This window comes from Patagioenas fasciata, chromosome 23 (assembly GCF_037038585.1).
Source record: "Patagioenas fasciata isolate bPatFas1 chromosome 23, bPatFas1.hap1, whole genome shotgun sequence".
NCBI classification, from domain to species: Eukaryota; Metazoa; Chordata; class Aves; order Columbiformes; family Columbidae; genus Patagioenas; species Patagioenas fasciata.
In genome coordinates, this window is record NC_092542.1 from 4,724,749 (window position 1) to 4,743,361 (window position 18,613).

At 48.6% G+C, this 18,613-nt stretch overlaps 1 protein-coding gene across 1 annotated transcript in view; it reads left to right on the forward strand.

Moving 5' to 3' along the window:
* The window catches only part of KAZN (kazrin, periplakin interacting protein), a 188,767-nt gene that overhangs the window by 152,470 nt on the left and 17,684 nt on the right, over positions 1-18,613 (forward strand). The window lies entirely within an intron of this gene.

Sequence of the window (18,613 nt, forward strand, 5' to 3'; positions counted from 1 at the left end):
GGGTTTGAATGTCTGCAGAGAAGGAGACTCCACAACCTCCCTGGGCAGCCTGGGCCAGGCTCTGCCACCCTCACCATGAAGAAGATTCTTCTCATCTTTCAGTGGAACCTCTTGTGTTCCAGCTTGATCCCATTACCCCTTGTCCTGTCACTGGTTGTCACCAAGAAGAGCCTGGCTCCATCCTCATGGCACTCACCTTTTATATACTTATAGACATTAATGAGGTCACCCCTCAGTCTCCTCTTGTCCAGCTCCAGAGCCCCAGCTCCCTCAGCCTTTCCTCACACGGGAGATGCTCCACTCCCTTCAGCATCTTTGTTGCCCTGCGCTGGACTCTCTCCAGCAGTTCCCTGTCCTTCTGGAACTGAGGGGCCCAGAACTGGACACAGTACTCCAGATGGGGTCTCACCAGGGCAGAGTAGAGGAGCAGGAGAACCTCTCTTGATCTACTAACCACCCCCTTCTAATCCATCCCAGGGATGCTCTAACCAGGACCTGCAAATAGAAAATACACAGAGTGGAGGGGGTTGTCTTGGTCCTGCTTGCTCCAGCTCTTGGGCAGTTGGATTAGACGCTCATTGTAGGTCCCTTCCTACTGAAAACAGCCTTTGATTTCTTTATTCATTCCATTCTCCTTGCCTTCCAACAGCGGTCACTTCCCCCGTTGATGTAGATTATCGCACTGCCGCAGAGAGCGGATGTAAATCTGCCCATTTACACCCGTTGAAGAGTCCCCCCCTTCCTTCATCCTGCAGCTGAGGTCCAGAGCGGGAGGTGGGTGCACCAGAAATCAGACCTCGGGCGCTCCGCATGCGAGTTATTTGCATTGCAATGGCTGCAGGGCGATGTTTTAATTAGCTGTAATTGCTCAAGCAGGTTAGCGGCCAAATGAGCAACTGCGGATGCACATCTGGCCTGATTTGTTGGCAGCAAGTGTGAGCTGATACCCTGACAATGTGATTAGTGCTAATTTTGTGTATCTGCATAAAAAAATCCTCTCCCTTTTGTGGTCTGAGGTTGCTTCTGGTCTCAGTTCTCCTGGGTGGAAGCTGCTGGGGGTAGCAGGAGGTGGGTGGCCCTTGTTTGGTCTCCTAACGCTCTCCTGGATGGAAACCCAAGGCGAGTTTTTTGTGCTGAAATTGCTGTGATTTACACCTTTCCTGCAAGGAAACCAATTTGCGGATGCTTTTGTACGTGGGCAACACCAGGACTGCAGCAGCAACCTCCGTGTTTTAGGCAAGACAGGGAAAATTCAGTCTCAATACCACTTAGTGCTAAAATTATCTTGTCTCCTCTTTTAGTTACTTTGATAACGTTTATTTGTGTGGTTTCCTAGGACATCAAGGTTTTGCATTATCCGCAATCCATCAGTTTAATTCCCTCTTTAAAGCAGCGATCCTGAGTCTTAAAGTAGAAAAAAGCGAGCAGGGAGCTGATTTCCAGCCTGGGGCATTGCAGCTGCAGGCACCAGGTTCTCCTGGAGCAAAACCACCTGGGGTGGTCATGCCCCCCAACAGCCCTGTGTCTTTTGGGCAATTCCCTATTTATTTTTGAGCAGTAGTTTTATGCAGATGAACTTTAGGGCTTTGTGAATAAAGAAAGATTTCTTTAGAAACCAACTGTAGGCTGGTTTTGCAGAGCTGGTGGTGGTATCTGCTTTGCTTGGGCTTGGATGAAGCTCGTGGTTTCTAACACCTTCCTTTGGGTCTTTTCTCTGTCTCCATTTGCAGATAATGGGGAAAGTGGGAATATCTGAAGGGCAGGGCGGGTTTTGGAAGATGATGCTGCCCATAGATGAAAGGGTGAATGGAGATGGTTGGGTGCTCCTCACCTCCCTGGGTGAAGAAATGCACCATTATTGATGGCCAGAGATCAACTCAGGGTGGGCTTGTGACAAAATCTGGTCTTCTTCTGGATGAGGAGTATGAGGTTTTTCATAGAGTTGCCAGCGAAGGTGAATGGAACGCAGAGGTTGTGACCTGTGGAGCGTAACCCTCAGTGTGGTGATGGGGACAAGGTACATGGTGGTGAGTAAACCTTCAAAATCTGGAGCTGGTGTTAGTTTGGGCTGCATTCTGGATTTAGGGCGAATGTAGCTCCATTGAAACTATTGCGGTTAATTTAATCCGGCTTTCTTTTGTGTGATTTCATGTGGATTTTGATGTAGAGGACTCACTGAATTGCGGTCTCTGGTGCTTTTGGTCCCTCTTTGCCAAACGTGCTGAATCCTCCTTTGGTCACCATATAGAAAACTCAACAAAAAGTAACATTTAAGGGGGGAATAAAGCCAAGAGGTTCCTTTAGGCTTGTGCAGAGCTTGACCAAGGACCAGAATATATCAAACATGCTGCAGGGTGAGTTTCCTTTTGCAGGATTTTACAATGTCAGGCAATTACAGAGCATTCTTTAAGAAGATTATAATTCTGCCTCTAGGATGGCCCTTTCTGCAAGGGCATCCACATCCCGCTGGGGCAGCTCTCTGGTGCATTGGGCTGAACCAGGTCGTTAGCATTGTAGCACCATTAATTACCCCGAAAGCAAAAGGTTAATTTGAAGTTCTGTGGGTTGCGGGGAAGAGCAAAACCTTTAATTTGGTGCCATCGTGTAGATGCAGCAGAAAAAGGTCTTTTTGCAGGAGTGGTTGGTGAAAGCGGATCCAGGGAGGTGCGGGGTCTGTGAGTACCACTGCTTTTTGGAAGCCAAAATAAAAGCAATATATCTCGTATTGATTTTCCTACTGTATCCTGGACTGTTTTTAAAGCGGGAAAGATGTAGATTTGTTGAAATGAATTATTAAAGTCATACCTCAGATTACTTTTCCAGTGTGTGAAAGCAAAGCATGTCCTCCTTTGCTATGATACAGCTGCTTTATCTTCCTTTTTTGTTCTCAGGAAGCATTTCCAAGCAGCGGACACGCAGTTACCGCCCCGCAATAGCTCAGCGAACACCACGTTTCCGCCACAGATCTTCTGGAATCAATAGCTGGTGTTTGTTTATTTTGATACAACAAAACAAGGGGGAAAGAAACGATCAGGCAGGTGAGGGAAACCAAGAGCTTTAGCAGATTTTGTTTGTATAGACACATTGAGCTTGTTTATATGAAAACCAAATCTAAATAAATAAAACGCAGGCGCCCATCAGATTGGATTCACGTTTGCAGCGCGGGTTCGAAACGCACGGGGTGTTCTGAGCACAAAGAGCGTCTTTCATATGCGCCTCAAAGGGAAGATCTGTGCTGTTCTTGCTGGCGCTCCCCGGGGAATGTTTGAATTATGACACCCTGGCTCCTGTTCCCACCTGCTGCTGGTGGCACAGCAATGAGCACACCCGAGGAAAAACCTTGGGGACCTGCACGATCCTGTATATTATATATTTTCCCCAGGATGGCGACTACACTTGCAAAATGCTGCTTAAAACTTACCCCGCTTGCTTGGGGCTGTGTGGTTTCTTTGCATGTTTTTTTGCTTTCTGAAAGGTCCTGTGGCTTGTCCTGCTGCAGAGCCCCCCAAAACCCCTAATTTTGCCCCCCATAAACACCCTGATGCTGGTGTGAGCCAGATTGGGCGGAGAAGGCAGAGACCTCGGAAAGACACGGAGCATCCATCTGTTTTATGGTGTAATTAGCGCTGGTCGAATTAATCACGGGAAATAAAATTCTCCCGTGAATTTAGCTCTTTTGTGTGTGTTGGGGGGAATTAATCGCCACCATTCAGGTTTCTGTGCTGGCTGCTCACCTCTTTCTAGCCCATGTCGGTAATTCCTCACCCAGTAGATAATTTGCAAACCACTGTGTGGGTGTTTATTTGCCATGGGTTTGGGCTCCCCTGGTCCAAGGGATGGAGTTGCAAACATCAGACGCTGTCATCTGCCCGTGGATGTGAATAAACCTATCGATCAAAGTATTAGAGCTGGACGACAGTGATGGAGAAGCCGGTGCGGCCTCATCTCAACATCAAGTGTCTGGGGGGCTTCTCCATTGCGCCTGTACATACGATAAAAGGGGGATTTTCCCTCTTAATGTCACTTATCCCTCCTCCCTTCAGCAGAGGAAGGAGGGGAATCTCTCTAAATCCCTCACACTTATTAAAATTGGAGTTTACTGCCGGTTCTGATGTCGTAGCGAACTTCAAACATCTCGTGATGCTGTTGGACAAGCTGCCCTTTAAAAGTTGATCTGTTTGTTCCCCTGCTGCAGCCCCTTGTTTTTAATACCAACTCGCTGAGGATCGTTAAGCAGAGAGGAGCACGTCCATCTCATTTTCACTTGGATATAGCAGGCGTGCAGAAATTATTGCCGATTAAAGCGCATTTGACATGATACAAGCCAAATGCGCTCGGGCATGTTCCTTCCCTGTGTTATTGGAGAGGTTCGTAGGGGAATTAAATTGCCCTGAGGGTGGGGGAAAGACATCTGGGAGAGTCTGCAGCCCCCAAAACACACCTTGCAGCTGTATCCCCTATCCTTGCTGCCTCAGAAAGGTGAAAATCACCTGGATTTGGAGAGATAGAGTATTTGCCAGGAGGAATATGTGGTACCCAGGGTTAGCTTTGCTGCAGCTGGAGCACCGGACACCTCCAAAAGCTGCATCCGTGTGTCCGGAACGCTGTCGGCACGCTGAGCATCTGGCTTTAACACATCGCCCTCTCTGGTTGCTTTTTGAAGGTTTATCCCTATGCAAAAGCAGGAAGAAATATGGGGTTTGTTGTACACCCGTTTCCAAAAGACTTTATAGATAGGGATCTTCCCTTCGTCTTGATGCTCTCAGCGATAGAGCGAGAAGGATGGGAAAAAGAACGGTCTGTGGTCTTTTGGCTTCCCTGGAGGTGTGGGAAGCGGCAAGGGTGGTGCTGCCTGGTCTGCCCTGAAATTGGGGTCCCCTGCCCCAAAATGGGGGTCTCCTGCCCCCAAATTGCAGAGCTGCAGCTCATGGTGATCAGCAGCTTGCCAGCCATGGGATTAGGATTTGTGGCTGGAGGTATTTAAGTGTCTAATGACACTAACTAACGCCGGCTGGGATTTAGGAAGGTAGCGGTATTCAAAGGGACTTTCAGTGGGATTTAGGCCCCTTAGCCGGCTTAGGTGCTTGTGAAAATCCCACTAAGCTCTTAAATACCTGCTGAAAATGTGCCCTGAAGTGAGGGATCCTGTCCTCCTGCGTGTCCCCAGGCACATGGATGTCGGGGTGCAAAGGGGGAATCTTCCTTGCTCCCCAAATTAGTCCCTGGCTGCCAGTAAGGAACAAAACTGAACTTGTGAGCCTTGTCCCAGATCACCCCATCTTCACCTCAAACAGCATCCGAGGGGGCACGCATACTCTTAATGGGTTTTTTGCATTCATACCACCCTCAGCAGAGATTTTTTTCCCCATTTATTCTCAGTCTCTACATCACCTCCCCTTCTGGTGGGTTTTGGCTGGAGTGGAGCTGTTTCAAAGAAAACCCCAAGCGAGCAAGAGCTCTTGGGACAAGGTGCAAAAGCAAAATTGCCCAAATGTGGAGGGGGTATGAGCTGGAGAAGCGCTCTGGGTCATCAGAGCAGTGCCAGAGATAATTGTAATTAGGGTAACGTCTTCAACCGAACTTGGAAAATAAATAAAGAGGGTAAAGTTGAGCTGGAAACCAAAGGTGGGACCGGATGGCTGTGGGAATTGCTGGGGGGATTTGGGAGCTTCCCAGCTGTGGGTTGGTGGTTCCTGCCTGGGTATGGGGGGGTTCTCAGTAAAAAAGGGGTCAGGGAGCTGGTGTTGGTGTTTGCATCACCTGGGGGTGGTTTTTCCCTCGCTGGGGAACAGGGAACAACAGCCCTGGAGCTGCTGTTTCTCGTAGCAATAGCCCCTGGTGCAGGTTTGGAGGAGTTTGGTGTGGGAGCGTGTGCCATCCCGGCTGCTGGAGCAGGAAAAGATTCAATTAAACATCTAGGGAAACAAAAAAATGAGGCCTTTTAAGTGTGCTGGGGCTGGGTGGTGGTGCTTTGCATGTTGGCTGCTGCTTTCTTTAGCGAATCTCTTCCCGTGTGTATTCGCAGCAACCTCTGCTTGCAGGTTAGGGATGCGTCTCGATTTGTTTGGCTCCTTTAAACGCAGCTCAGAGGAGAATGTAAGCTGGTTTTAAATGGGTGCTGCGGTAATTTGGCGATTCCCAGGCAGCCGGAGCAGCTCTGCCCCGGGGCTGGGAGCATTGGGAGCATGGGGAGCATCGCTCCTCCTGCACTGGGGATGCTGGAAGGAGGAGCTTCTTGGGTCATAGGAAAGAGAAAACAAGCCAAATAAGCCCTTTTCTCCATCTCCTTTTCATAAATGAAGTTAATTTGATATGCAGATCACAATAAAAAAACAAGTCTGGAAACACAAATGTCCATTTTTTGGAGTTTCAGGGTGTTTCATCATTTAAACAATATCCTAGGAAAATGAACTGAACCATAAGCTGCAGATGGCTTGGTTTAAATCCTGGTATTAGTGCTCCCAAGGAGCAGAGCTGGAGTTTAGGACAAACCTGTGAACAGGTGGAAATCTGAGAAGTTTCAGGGGCCGGAGGGGTCCCAATATTTGCTGAAGCAGCATTGCAGGTGGCAGCTCTGGGTCTGAGACTTGTTATCTCCTTTGTCCATAATCCAACATGTCCTTTTTAACCATACTCTGGTACAGCTCATTTTCCCCCTTCTTATTCCCACCCCGCTTTATTCCAGGTCTCAATAGGGGCTGGTTGCTGTCAACAGAGATGGGGGCAGCTCCTCGAACCCCATCCCCATGTTAAGCTGCTCAGACGCCCTTTGCAGACGGGGTTTGTTCAGGTTTGGCTTCTCAAGGTGGCTTTTTGCAGGAACAAGCCTCTTACCTGCAGCAAAACTTCATTCACGGTCGCTTACATCAGGAGGCGAAGCCTCCGGGGTTTATCTCGCGGCGGATAAAATATTCCTTTCAAATGTGCTTGGCAAACTAATGAGCGAGGCAGAAATACAGATTGTGTTTGCTAATGGTAATGCAGTTGCCAAAGAATGTATGAAACCGCTATTCACTGGGAGGGAAATTCCTCTCTTTCACGTGAGATGTTGGAGCTGAAAAGTCCAGGGTCGCGGCTTCTCTGAAATGCTGCTTCTTGGTCTGAATTTTGGTGCAATTTTGCGGGGGAAGCTGATTCTGCTCTGCTGAAGGAGAACCCGAATCAGCCAAACCCTTGCTGGTGTTGATTCATGGTGAGATCCGCTGGAGTTCAGCAGGGACCAGAGAATCATGGAACGGCTGGAAAATACCCTCAAGATGATGGAGTCCAGCTGTTCCCCAGCCCTGTCCCTGCCCCATGTCCTGAGAACCTCATGTCCGTCTGTCCAGCCCTCCAGGGATGGTGACTCCAGCACTGCCCTGGGCAGCCTGTTCCAATGCCCCACAGCCCTTTGGGGAAGAAATTGTTCCCAGATCCAACCTCAACCTCCCCTGGTGCAACTTGAGGCCGTTTCCTCTTGTCCTCTCGCTTACTACTTGGATAGAAACCACACCTCTGCTCTTGTCTGTAGTGCCCCGGCCACTCTGGGGAGGAAACTCCTGCTTTGCTGCACCAGGAAAGATGATTTTGGAGCTAAATCTGATTAGACAGCCTGTTCCCCAGATCTCACATCCTCCTTGACGTGTTACTTTTGCGATGTTGAACATCTTGTTACACTAAGGATCGCAAAGATTCCTGACCTTGCGTGGTTTCTGCTAAGGAGGAGCGATGCTGCCTTGCCAAGGCAATATATGTATTTAGATACGTAGTAATGCATAGTGGTAATTTTGGGGTTGTTTTGGGCTGGGGCTGAGCATCCCGGCAGCTGATTTGCCTCCTGCAGCTCCCTGGATCCACTGGGGACCAGTCCCGCGTTTCCACTTGGAAACAGCGTTTGGCTTTGAAGTTACTGTTGGCAGCTTTGGGGATAGATAAGAGGAGAACAGGGGGATGGGGAGATGGTTGAGAATATTCATGTGTTGGGTTATGTCTTGCAAATATTATATTTTTGGAGAACACTTGCTTCCCTCCCCCCCCCCGCCTTGTTTTGCGTGTTAGTTTAAAACATGCTTTTGATTTCAAATTAAACAATTTAAATTCGCGAGGTCTCCATGTATGAAAACGTCCATCAGGCTGCGTGAAATGATGCTTGGGAATCCCTCCGTGGTGCATCGCTCACGTCGCAGGATCCGTGGGGTTGGTGGAAATGTGATGTGCATCTGTAAAACCCTACGTAATTGAGTCAACGTTGCACGTGGATTATGGCCTCGTATGGAATGCCCCCGGCGTGGCAGAGGTGCCTGTCTCCATCATACCAGTTCTCTGCGTTTCTCCTCAAATAAAGCTCCGCTCAAGGAGCTGTTAAAGGAGCGAGGAGTGCAGGGTGTTTCAAAAAGATGGGCCCAATTTCAAGGATATAACGATTTCAAATTGGGCCCGTCTTTTTGAAACACCCCGTGCTTGTTCTGCAGAAGATGAGGGGGGGAAGCAATCAGTTTGCAGCCCTTGGAAAGACCTGAGCATCCTCTTCGTCAAGCTGCCAGCCTCCAATATCCCTCCCTTGCTGAATATCGCCAAGTATAAAAGGGCTGTAATTATTAAAACGATGCGTATAGGAGAATTCAGCCTCTCGTTTGAGTTGTCCTAATGACACTCTAACAGCCGGTGCGGAAGATAATAGGCTTTGTGGCAATTACACAGCCAGGGAAGCGCTGTGTGTGGATGGTTGGGACGCGGGCTGGGATCGAGGGGATTTTCGGCGGTTTTGTTAACGCACAGCTGCTGTGTGCAACATTTTGGCAGCAATCGCAGAGCCGCCCGTCTCGGGTGGGCACAGCGTTTGGTGCTGGGTTCCTCCATCACCCCTGATTCCTCATCCCTGAGCCCACGGGGATGCTGCTGGGCACTGAGGGCTCAGCCCACTATCGCTTCTTCAGAGCACGCAGTTATTCATTTCCAAAAAAAAACCCCTTGGATATCTAAAAATTAGGCTTTTAATTCACATTTTTATGCCAACCCACCCCGCCATTCACTGAGGCTGTTGGGCATAGGGCTATGGCATCCTTACTTTTCTCACCAAAACAGGAGGGACGTGTTTGTGTTAGAATAATAGTCTTGAAAAACGTGATTGCCGTCCCTGCGGAAAAGCCGTTTTCTGTCTGAAAAACACATCACGTGTTGGTGCCCACGAGCGCCTGGAAATGCTTCGCTGTTTGCAACAGGTTTGCCAGTTCTCCTGTGTTTTCTCTGCTTCTTTCCTCAAAAATCTGGTGCACTAAAAAAGAATAAAAAAGAAAATATCTTTTATTAATTGCAAATCGCTTTCCCGCAGCAGAATAGTTGTGGTTGCAATTCCCCAGGGTGACTTAGCTGAAGTAACTACGTTAAGCATCGCAAATAGCATCCAGTCCTCTCCTATTTATAGCTGAGGAGAGTTTCTTTTGGACTCGTTTTCTCTGGAGATGCTGGGCCGGCTTGTAGCTGCTTTTCTAAGAAACCAAAGCCACAGGACACCCGATTTCCAGGCGTCTGTTCCCAAAATCCCCAGCGTGCAGGTCCCGCCGTGCTTTTCCGTTGCTGTACTTTGATTTCTCTCCCTGGAAAAGCCGCGTTCGCTGCGTTTCCCTGGAGCCCTGTTTTCCTTCCCGAATGGACCCGGATCAAGCAATATCTCTCTGCCACGCTTTGGAGATAAGGCAGGAGGCCGAGCAAACCTGCCGCTATCTCAGGTTTAATTTGTATTTGCACATAGCGTTGAGCCAATGCCTCTGCGCTTGGATCAGCTCCTCTTATCGGAGGGATTATAACTGGCTCGCTAAACAATATTATCCCTGTATAACCCGCAGCAATCTTTCAGGAGGATTTTGCAAGTGGCTGAAGAACAGAGTAAAGTCTCTGGCTATAGGATTAATTGGTATAAAATCAAACTGGTGTTTAAAAAAACAAAACAAGTGACTGTATTTTGGTTTGTTTCCTCTTGAGTGATCCCTCGGTGGCTCCTGCAGCGTGGAGATGTGTAATACTGCGAGTGTGGGACTTCAGGTGTCCAAAGCATTTCCTCTTGGGCACTGCTGAATGTGGGAGTTTAGAGAAGAAATATCTTTGCCTTTATAGGTCGTGTCCCACTGCGGATGCTCTTGGGCTGTTCTTCATCCGCATCCCTGGTCCCTGCTGTGCTCCAGGACGTGTGGTGCTGCTGGTCTGCAGCTCTGCTGGGCACGTGGATTCACACCTGGGTTTGGCAGCCCAGGGGATGAAATATCAGGAAAAATTGACTGGATATTAGGAACAATTTCTTCCCCAAAGGGCTGTGGGGCATTGGAACAGGCTGCCCAGGGCAGTGCTGGAGTCACCATCCCTGGAGGGCTGGACAGACGGACATGAGGTTCTCAGGACATGGGGCGGTGCCAGAGTGGGTTATGGTTGGACTCCATGATCTTGAAGGTGTTTTCCTACCGAAATGATTCTACCAGGATGTTCTGGGACCCCAGAACATGTTGTGGTGCATCCTTCTCCCCTTCCCACCTAACATTTTTGGGAGTGTTCCCTTGGGCAGTCAGGGCTGATCCTCAAGGACGGGGATGATTGGGGAGGATGGAAACCTTCATCAATGCACACGCCTGCTAGATGATGTGAGCTTTGGAGGGTGTTGGTCTCTTCTCCCCAGGAACAAGCACCAGGACCAAAGGAAATGGTCTCAAGTTGTGCCAGGGGAGGTTGAGGTTGGATTTGGGGAACAATTTCTTCCCCAAAGGGCTGTGGGGCATTGGAACAGGCTGCCCAGGGCAGTGCTGGAGTCACCATCCCTGGAGGGCTGGACAGACGGACATGAGGTTCTCAGGACATGGGGCAGTGCCGGGGCTGGGTTATGCTTGAACTCCATCATCTTGAAGGTCTTTTCGTACCAAAACGATTCTATGATTTTGTTGCCCAATCTATCTTTTTAAGCTTTGGAAACTCAGTGTGGGTTGTGTTAGTGGTTTTCGTGTCGCTCGCTGAGCTGCTGGTATCGAACACGAGCGGGCAGGCCGGGTTACCCGAGAGGTTTTGGTTTCCTTGTTGACCGTTCGCTCTTTTTCTCCCTCCAATAAAAGGAAATCGATAGCAGCACCAAATAGCTGTGCCGTGCACGATTGGATTCTTGTCCCAGGAACCGGCTGTGATTATCGCTTGTCTTTGCACTGTGAATTTTAATAGCATTAACTATAGCGTAGTCGTGTTATTTTAAAACCCCGTCTAACGTTACAAACACAGCAGCAGCCACCGCTTGGGTTGTGTTTTCTCCTCCCTCGCCTGCAGAAATCGCAACCAGAATTAAGAGACAGATTTGGAAGGTTAAAACTTCCCAGATTGTTTCCCTCTCAGTTGTCATTTCGGGACGGTTTTGTTTGCTTTCCGATTGCATCAAATATTTGTAATCCTGCGGGGCCTGTGGGGAGAGGGTGAATCTCACTTAAAAAAAAAACAAAATAAAGGGATTTTTTAAATTTGTGCTGCGTATCTGGGGGGAAATTGGTGCAAAGAGTGGTTGCCAAACACGGCTCAGCTTGGCCAAGGTTGGGGCTGTGCTCCGCGGTCCCTCTTCTGATGTCTTTTAATCAGGTATTTGAAGCATCGCCTGAGACTTTCCCATTTAGAACTGTTGAGCTGTCAGATGGACCTTTCACCCAACCTCCTTTTTAGATTGTTTCAATTTTGATTTTACTTCTGGTCTTGCAGGCAGCCCCAGGAGAAGGGGGCAACAAAGATGATGGAGGGAGTGGAGCATCTCCCGTGTGAGGAAAGGCTGAGGGAGCTGGGGCTCTGGAGCTGGAGAAGAGGAGACTGAGGGGTGACCTCATTCATGTTTACAGATATCTAAAGGGTGAGTGTCAGGAGGATGGAGCCAGGCTCTTCTCGGTGACAACCAGTGACAGGACAAGGGGTAATGGGTTCAAACTGGAACACAGGAGGTTCCACTGAAATATGAGAAGAAACTTCTTCCCGGTGAGGGTGTCAGAGCCTGGCCCAGGCTGCCCAGGGAGGCTGTGGAGTCTCCTTCTCTGCAGACATTCAAACCCGCCTGGACACCTTCCTGTGGAACCTCAGCTGGGTGTTCCTGCTCCATGGGGGATTGCACTGGGTGAGCTTTCCAGGTCCCTTCCAACCCCCGACATTCTGGGATTCTATGTCCCAGCACCCATGAAGCACAAAACAGCTGAAATATTAAAAACCTCCTTGTCTTAATAAGGAAAACGAAAACACTTTGAACTCCTTGCAATCTGTATTTCTCCAAACCCCTCTTTATTGCAAACACCCCATGCCAGGTGTCCTTTTCCCACACGCTGTTGCTTGCACCAGATGAGCTGCATTGCGCTTGCCCCTTCATGGCTTGTTTTTCCTCTCCAAATCCCCGCATTACTGCTTTTAATTCTTATTCTTATTATTATTGGCCTGATCTTCTCAGTACAATATTTGTTCTGGGGCAGGGCCCAGCGCTGGGAGGGTCCTCTGGGGGTTCAAAAAGTGCCTGACACTGAAACCTTTATGCGAATAAATAGCAGGAAACATAATATTTTATTTCTTTTTGTCTTGCTTAAATAATGCATTAAAAACCCATACTCGGGTTATTATTCTTGATCACATTTAGTTTTGAGTTAATACAATTGCTGCTTGGGTAGGATCGTTTATTACCATTTGCATTTTCTAACTGTAGCTGTTTGAAAATCACGGTTTGGGTTATAAAGTGTATTTGGAAGAGATAAGGATTCCTTTTATTGCTTTGGTTTGTGAGCTTGCGCGGTACATTGGGGGGGTGGAATGCAGAAGTATTTCATTAAAAAAGGGGGGCCGTGAAGTTTTATTTATAAACCAAAAGCCAAGATTTCCATGCGTCCGTTTGAGTTAAGAAACTGAAGTTTGGGATGGGAAAAGAAATAATACAAACCTACCAAATACTGGGAGATTTGCGATGAAGTAATGAAAATGGGCAGCTCGTGTTGCTGCACATCTTGCTCCAATCATCCCTCTCCTCTTTTCCTCCTTTATCCCGGCATAAACTCACGCTCCGTCTCTTTTCCCCGGTATCCATCGTTCCCATTGGCCACACGCTGCATCCCGGCGCTGATGCTGGGAATACCCAGGATGTCACATTGGAGCCAGGATCCCTCTTTTTGTTTAATTTTTAAAAAATTATTATTTTTAAATTTTGTTGGTAGCAATTTGGGGTCTGTTTGGTCATTTCATAGGGTAAACGAGTTTGGTTGCAGTCGGACGTGCCGGAATATTTCACACGGTGGTAAATATTTGGTGTTATATAAATGGTTGAAAACCTCCAGGTGTTTGATTTTTCTCCCTTTGCAAGCACAAACCAGCTTTGCCATGAAGGAAGTTGTAATAAACACAGTTTGGAAGTTCAATAAGCGGCGTATAAATAAAATGTATCTCCCTTGCTGCTTAGGCACTTTAGACCTTTAGGTTTATTGTTCTTTTTTATTTTGGGAGGTCAAAAGCTTTTGGAAATGGGATTCGGAGTCACTTGAGCAGGGAGGGAGCTGCTGGGTGCTGCCCGCACCGTGCTGCACCACAGTTATGTTTAATCTATTATACATCGTTCTCAGTAGAATTATTCTGCCCCCAGCCTGTAGATAAGGGCTGATACTGGATGAATTTGAGCTTTTCCTTGAAGGTTAAATTGCTGCCTTGCAAGTTGGCGAGTGAGGTGGGGAGATGCTTTCTCTCCATCCCCTCCGCAAGCGTGGGATTCAGCCCTGACCCGGCAATTTTGTGGAGCGTTACTTGAAAAAGACAAGGATTGTACTGAAACGCTGCGTTTTGTCCTCAGAATTGGCAGCTCTTCCTGAGCACTTTTATGTTAAGATGCCCACCCTGGTGTCGGCTCTCGGGTGGGATCGTGCAGCACCGGAGGAGGACGTACAGGGGGGTGTTTTAAGGCATAAATTTGGGAAATCGGCTTTTAGGCAGCCCGGGGTGCGTTCCCGTGGGACGCGGCATTTTTGGGTGCTCCTTAAAAACAAAGCAGTGGCTTGTAACCCCCACTTGGAGCTGAGCAGCTGTGGAATTCTGGCAAAAAAGCACCCAGTTCATGGCGATGCTGATCCTGCTGATTCAGCCTTGGCGTTGGCATCTTCTGCGGGTTTGAAATCCATAACTAACAGCAGCAACGCGGCTGCTGCTCTTGAGAAGGATTAGGATGGAAATATTTGTGGAAAACATCCAGAAACACGTGGCCGTCGGCTTTGCTGATGAGGAGCGGGTTGGTGATGGGAAGGCTACCCTGGGATGCATTGGATGGGAAATATTAGGCCGTATATCCCTGGAGGCTTCCCCTCGAGTCCTGGAGATGTTTCTGGGCTGTTATTCATAACTCGGATGGAAGGGGTTGGTCGCTTCAGTGAACCCGGCAGCGTCGGCCCCTTGGAGCTCATGGCATCTACATGAGCATCCCTGGCTCCAGCTGTGGTCCAGCACGCCAAGGGATGCAGGAGATGCAGGGATCTGGTCCAGCCCAGCATCTCTCCACAGGACAATGGTTTCTCTGCAGGTCCTTCTGTCAGTGTGCAGTGTTGGTTAACAAACACGGCTGCCGCAGGTTTTAGAAGCTGTTAGCATGAACCATTAACTCTTCCTTTTAATTATTCAGGTTGCCTCTTTTAAATTTCTTTTTTAAGTGGAACTAATAGGCTTTGCAGAGGAGGCTTCCAACCACAGCGGTTCCTCCCCAGAGGAGCTCTGTTTGTGCATCGCCAGCTAATCTCTTTTCTTCATTATCCTTTATCTTCCTTGAGCTGATTAATTGCTTTCAATTGATTTATAAATATTCTGTTGATACACACAGCGGACGGGAGGGGAATGGAATATGTCCGGGCACATGGGGTCATTGATTCATGCAGCCCCCCCGGGCTCTCCTAACCTGCATTGCAAAGCTGAGTGATTTCAGCCAGGCTTTATTCCTTTTTTTAATATATATATATATATATATATATATATTTTATTTGCAATTCCTGCAAGCAACCAAAAATTGCCCTGTAGCATCGTTTTGAGTCTATACACATGAACAAACCCCGTTGCTTTTGGTGATGCTGGTTGATTGGGATGTTGGGCACAATCAAGGGCACGCGGAGGTGGGGTTTGTGCATGAAATTCTCCTCCCAAATCTGTATCTGACCGCTGCACATGGCCCAAAAAATGTGTGATCGGTGCTCATACCTGCAGCTCTGGTCTCTGCTCAGCATCCCCTCCATGCACAAACTGGGCCCAGTGCCTCAGGCCAATGAGCGGCAGGTCTGGGGTGCAGGAAAATGGGGTTTGCATAAGGTTTGCTCATATTTGATCAATGCAGCAGGTTGTGTGGGCAGCAGGTGTCCTCAAATTATGGTTTCCGTACTGGATTCCCTAATGCACATATATATTTATGCATATATATATATATAAACATATTGCTGGAATGGTTAATGAAGAGGGATGGTTAGGATTGCTTACATGAAACTCTCTCCAAGCTAAAGTGCAGCATTAAAATATAATTTTAAAGGCAATAACATCTGGTTCATCACAATAGTGTCCAAATACAGAGGTGGGTTGCCTGCCTTCAACCCCATTAAAATCAGGAATGTCATTGGGGATGCAAAGTGGCTTTTAGAAATGGGAGCACGTTTTGACGTATGGATAAATCATTAACCTTTCCTGGTAGGATTCACGAACCTTAACAAGAAAGTGTTCCCTAAAGTTTGAGGGCAGCCACGCAGCTCTGGGTTTTGTTGCTGTTCTGGATTATTATTATGTTGACTTATTATTATGTTGATTTATTATTATTATGTTGACTTATTATTATTTGGATTTATTATTCTTCTCTTTCACCGTGAAGTGGCTGGTGGCACAGGCACAACCTCAGTGTACACCAACTTAATTACATGTTGCTAATTAGAGATTGCCAATTGAGCGGGCTGTTTTAGCAGCCCAGGCTGCCACTTCATCGTATGTTGTGTAATTTCTTTGCCATCATCTATGGTAATGTATTCGCTGCAGCATGGCATAGGATGCGGTTCAATGAATAATGTAAAACCCAGGATAACACTGAATCCATACTCGATGTGCTTTCCCCCCCGCCCCCAGCGCTATTTTAAAAAGGAAAATATTGATTGCGGTGGGGTTCAGAGGTTCGCTGTGTCCTGTCCCCTCCGCGGCTGCAAGCGACGGGTTCGGTGACATCCCGCGCCGCCCTCGTTAGCGCTGATGAAGCTGGCGAGGGCAGGATGGAGCCGGTGCTGTTTGCAGCTGGATCCAGATGTGGCCGGAGCACTGAGCTGGTGCCACCTCCATTTACCATATTCGATTGCTAATTAGGATGGATAATTTATATTTGTTTTCTTCCTTTCTTTTTACCGGGTTCTGATCTGTATCACCTATTTTTGCAGGCCGTTATCTTCCTCTCATTACAGCCTTTTAGCATTTGAATGAAAATATCGCAAGCAAGCCAGAAGTTGTTAGGCATAAAACATCTGTGATAACAACCGCAATTCTCATGATAAAACGAAAAACACAATAGAAATAACCCTGTTGAGTTCAGGAAACTACCAAATGAGATCGTAACCGGGACTGCCAAGATGATGTTTTGTCCTTTACTCATTACTTCTTTGCCTCTTTACATTGCAAAGTGCTATTTTTAACAAGGGGAGAGTCACCGTGTATGGCCTGGGTAGGGACGTAAAGCAAGAACTTTGTATTTTTCGCTGGGTTGAGGCTTTAATTAATCACCACAAAAACTCGGTGCGATGCACGTGTGATTTTTGGGAGCTTAAAATACTCCGGCGGTGCTGGAGGAGGCGCCAAGCGGTGCCAAGCTCCTGAATGAAAATGACTCTCCCTGCCTCCGCTCCTGGAGCCAGCTCCGTGCTCATTAATCCTTCGCCTCACATGCCACGTTTTGCAACCTCGCCGCCGCGGGTTTGTAACTCGGTAAAAGCAGACGAAGGTTCCCCGAAGCGCCTCCGAAATCCCCAGCGAGCGCTCGGTGACGCCGCCGATTTGTCAGGAGTGAAGTGTTTGACAAAAATGTGTCATTTCTTGAGAAAAGTTTTCTTTGAAAGAGAAAGCGGGGGGAAAAAAAAAAAAGAAACCGGCTCTGTTTTGAAACATTACTTCATTTTATGGGGTTTTTTGGTGAGAGACAGGGTGGGGAAGGGAGTTTCCACATGCATGGGGAAATGTTTTAGCAAGTTTTCCTGGAAGTAGGTGGGAATTTGGTCCAGAGCGTGTACAGGATGTTTGGGGGGCACAGCCCGTGTGCCAGGGGTGTCTTCAGGTGCAGCCTCCTCCGCATCGTCCCCCTGAATCAAGCTTTGAGATTAAACTTCTACACAACCCACAGCTGAGACAAACAGAGCTCAAACAGCTGGATTTTACCAGGTTTTGTGTTGATGGTTTTTCCCTTGAGATGACAAATTGGCTTGGGGGTTGCATGGAGATTGGGATATGAGGAACAATTTCTTCCCCAAAGGGCTGTGGGGCATTGGAACAGGCTGCCCAGGGCAGTGCTGGAGTCACCATCCCTGGAGGGCTGGACAGACGGACATGAGGTTCTCAGGACATGGGGCAGTGCCAGGGGTGGGGAACGGTTGGACTTGATGATCTTGAGGGCCTTTTCCAACCAAAATGGTTCTGTGATTCTGTGAAATCCGGATTTCACACACTGACCTCTTCCTGGCCCAGTTAGGTGCACTGTCAGTGCCATCTCTGGAGGGGACACTGCACAAGCAAAGCTCCTTGTCCTGTCACCTCCATCCCAGCATGAGATCATAGGTTGCTCTAAAGCAAGGAGAGGAAACCCAGACCCCAATTTAACAGCAGCCCACAGCGTGACTGTTGCGTGAAGCAGCGACACGCTCAGCACCTTCCTGCCTGCACCCTGCAAACCCAGCCAAGGCACGCGCCAGCTTCTAATTAAGCAGCACTCTTTTTCCATGCACCTTCCAAAGGGGTTTTTAATTAAGCAGGAAGGGGCAGAGGAATCCCTGCAAGTGGCTCTGGGCGCTTGGAGCTTGTGCAACACCCGTGACAGAGACACCACATCCCCGAGCTTTGGTGCGGGGTCAGCACCGCTCTGCACCGTCCCATGGCAGATCAGACTGAGAGGTGCGCGGTTCCCTTTTTTGTGAAGGAGAATTAAATCAGCGCGTTCTCCCAAACCCAGCGGTGGTTCCTTGCGGTTGCTGTGGCCACCGCGACGTCCCCGCTGCATCGGGATCTGAGTCAGCACGGACGGGCGCGCTGTGACTTGATCCCCAGTGAGGGAAGTTGGGCAAACCAGGAGTGATGGGAGGTGGTGCAGCAACCAGGAGTGGAGCTTCTGTGGGCTTTGAGGTGGGCGATGCAGGGGTTGGGACGATGGGGACACGGCGTGTCCCGGTGGTGATGCTGCTGACGGTGCCGTGCATGCACCGGGCTGCCGGCAACGCGAGCAGTGTTGGTGCCAGCCAATTGCATGCACCAGGGCTTGTTGCAATGAGAACCAGGGCTGGTTGCAAAACAAAACCAAGGGTAGCACAGCCCAGCAGCAGGACACGGGGCTGGGAAGGACCTGGTTTAGTGACCAAGAGTGTTTGGTGTGTGAGACAACCGTGGTTGCATCTCTTCCTAG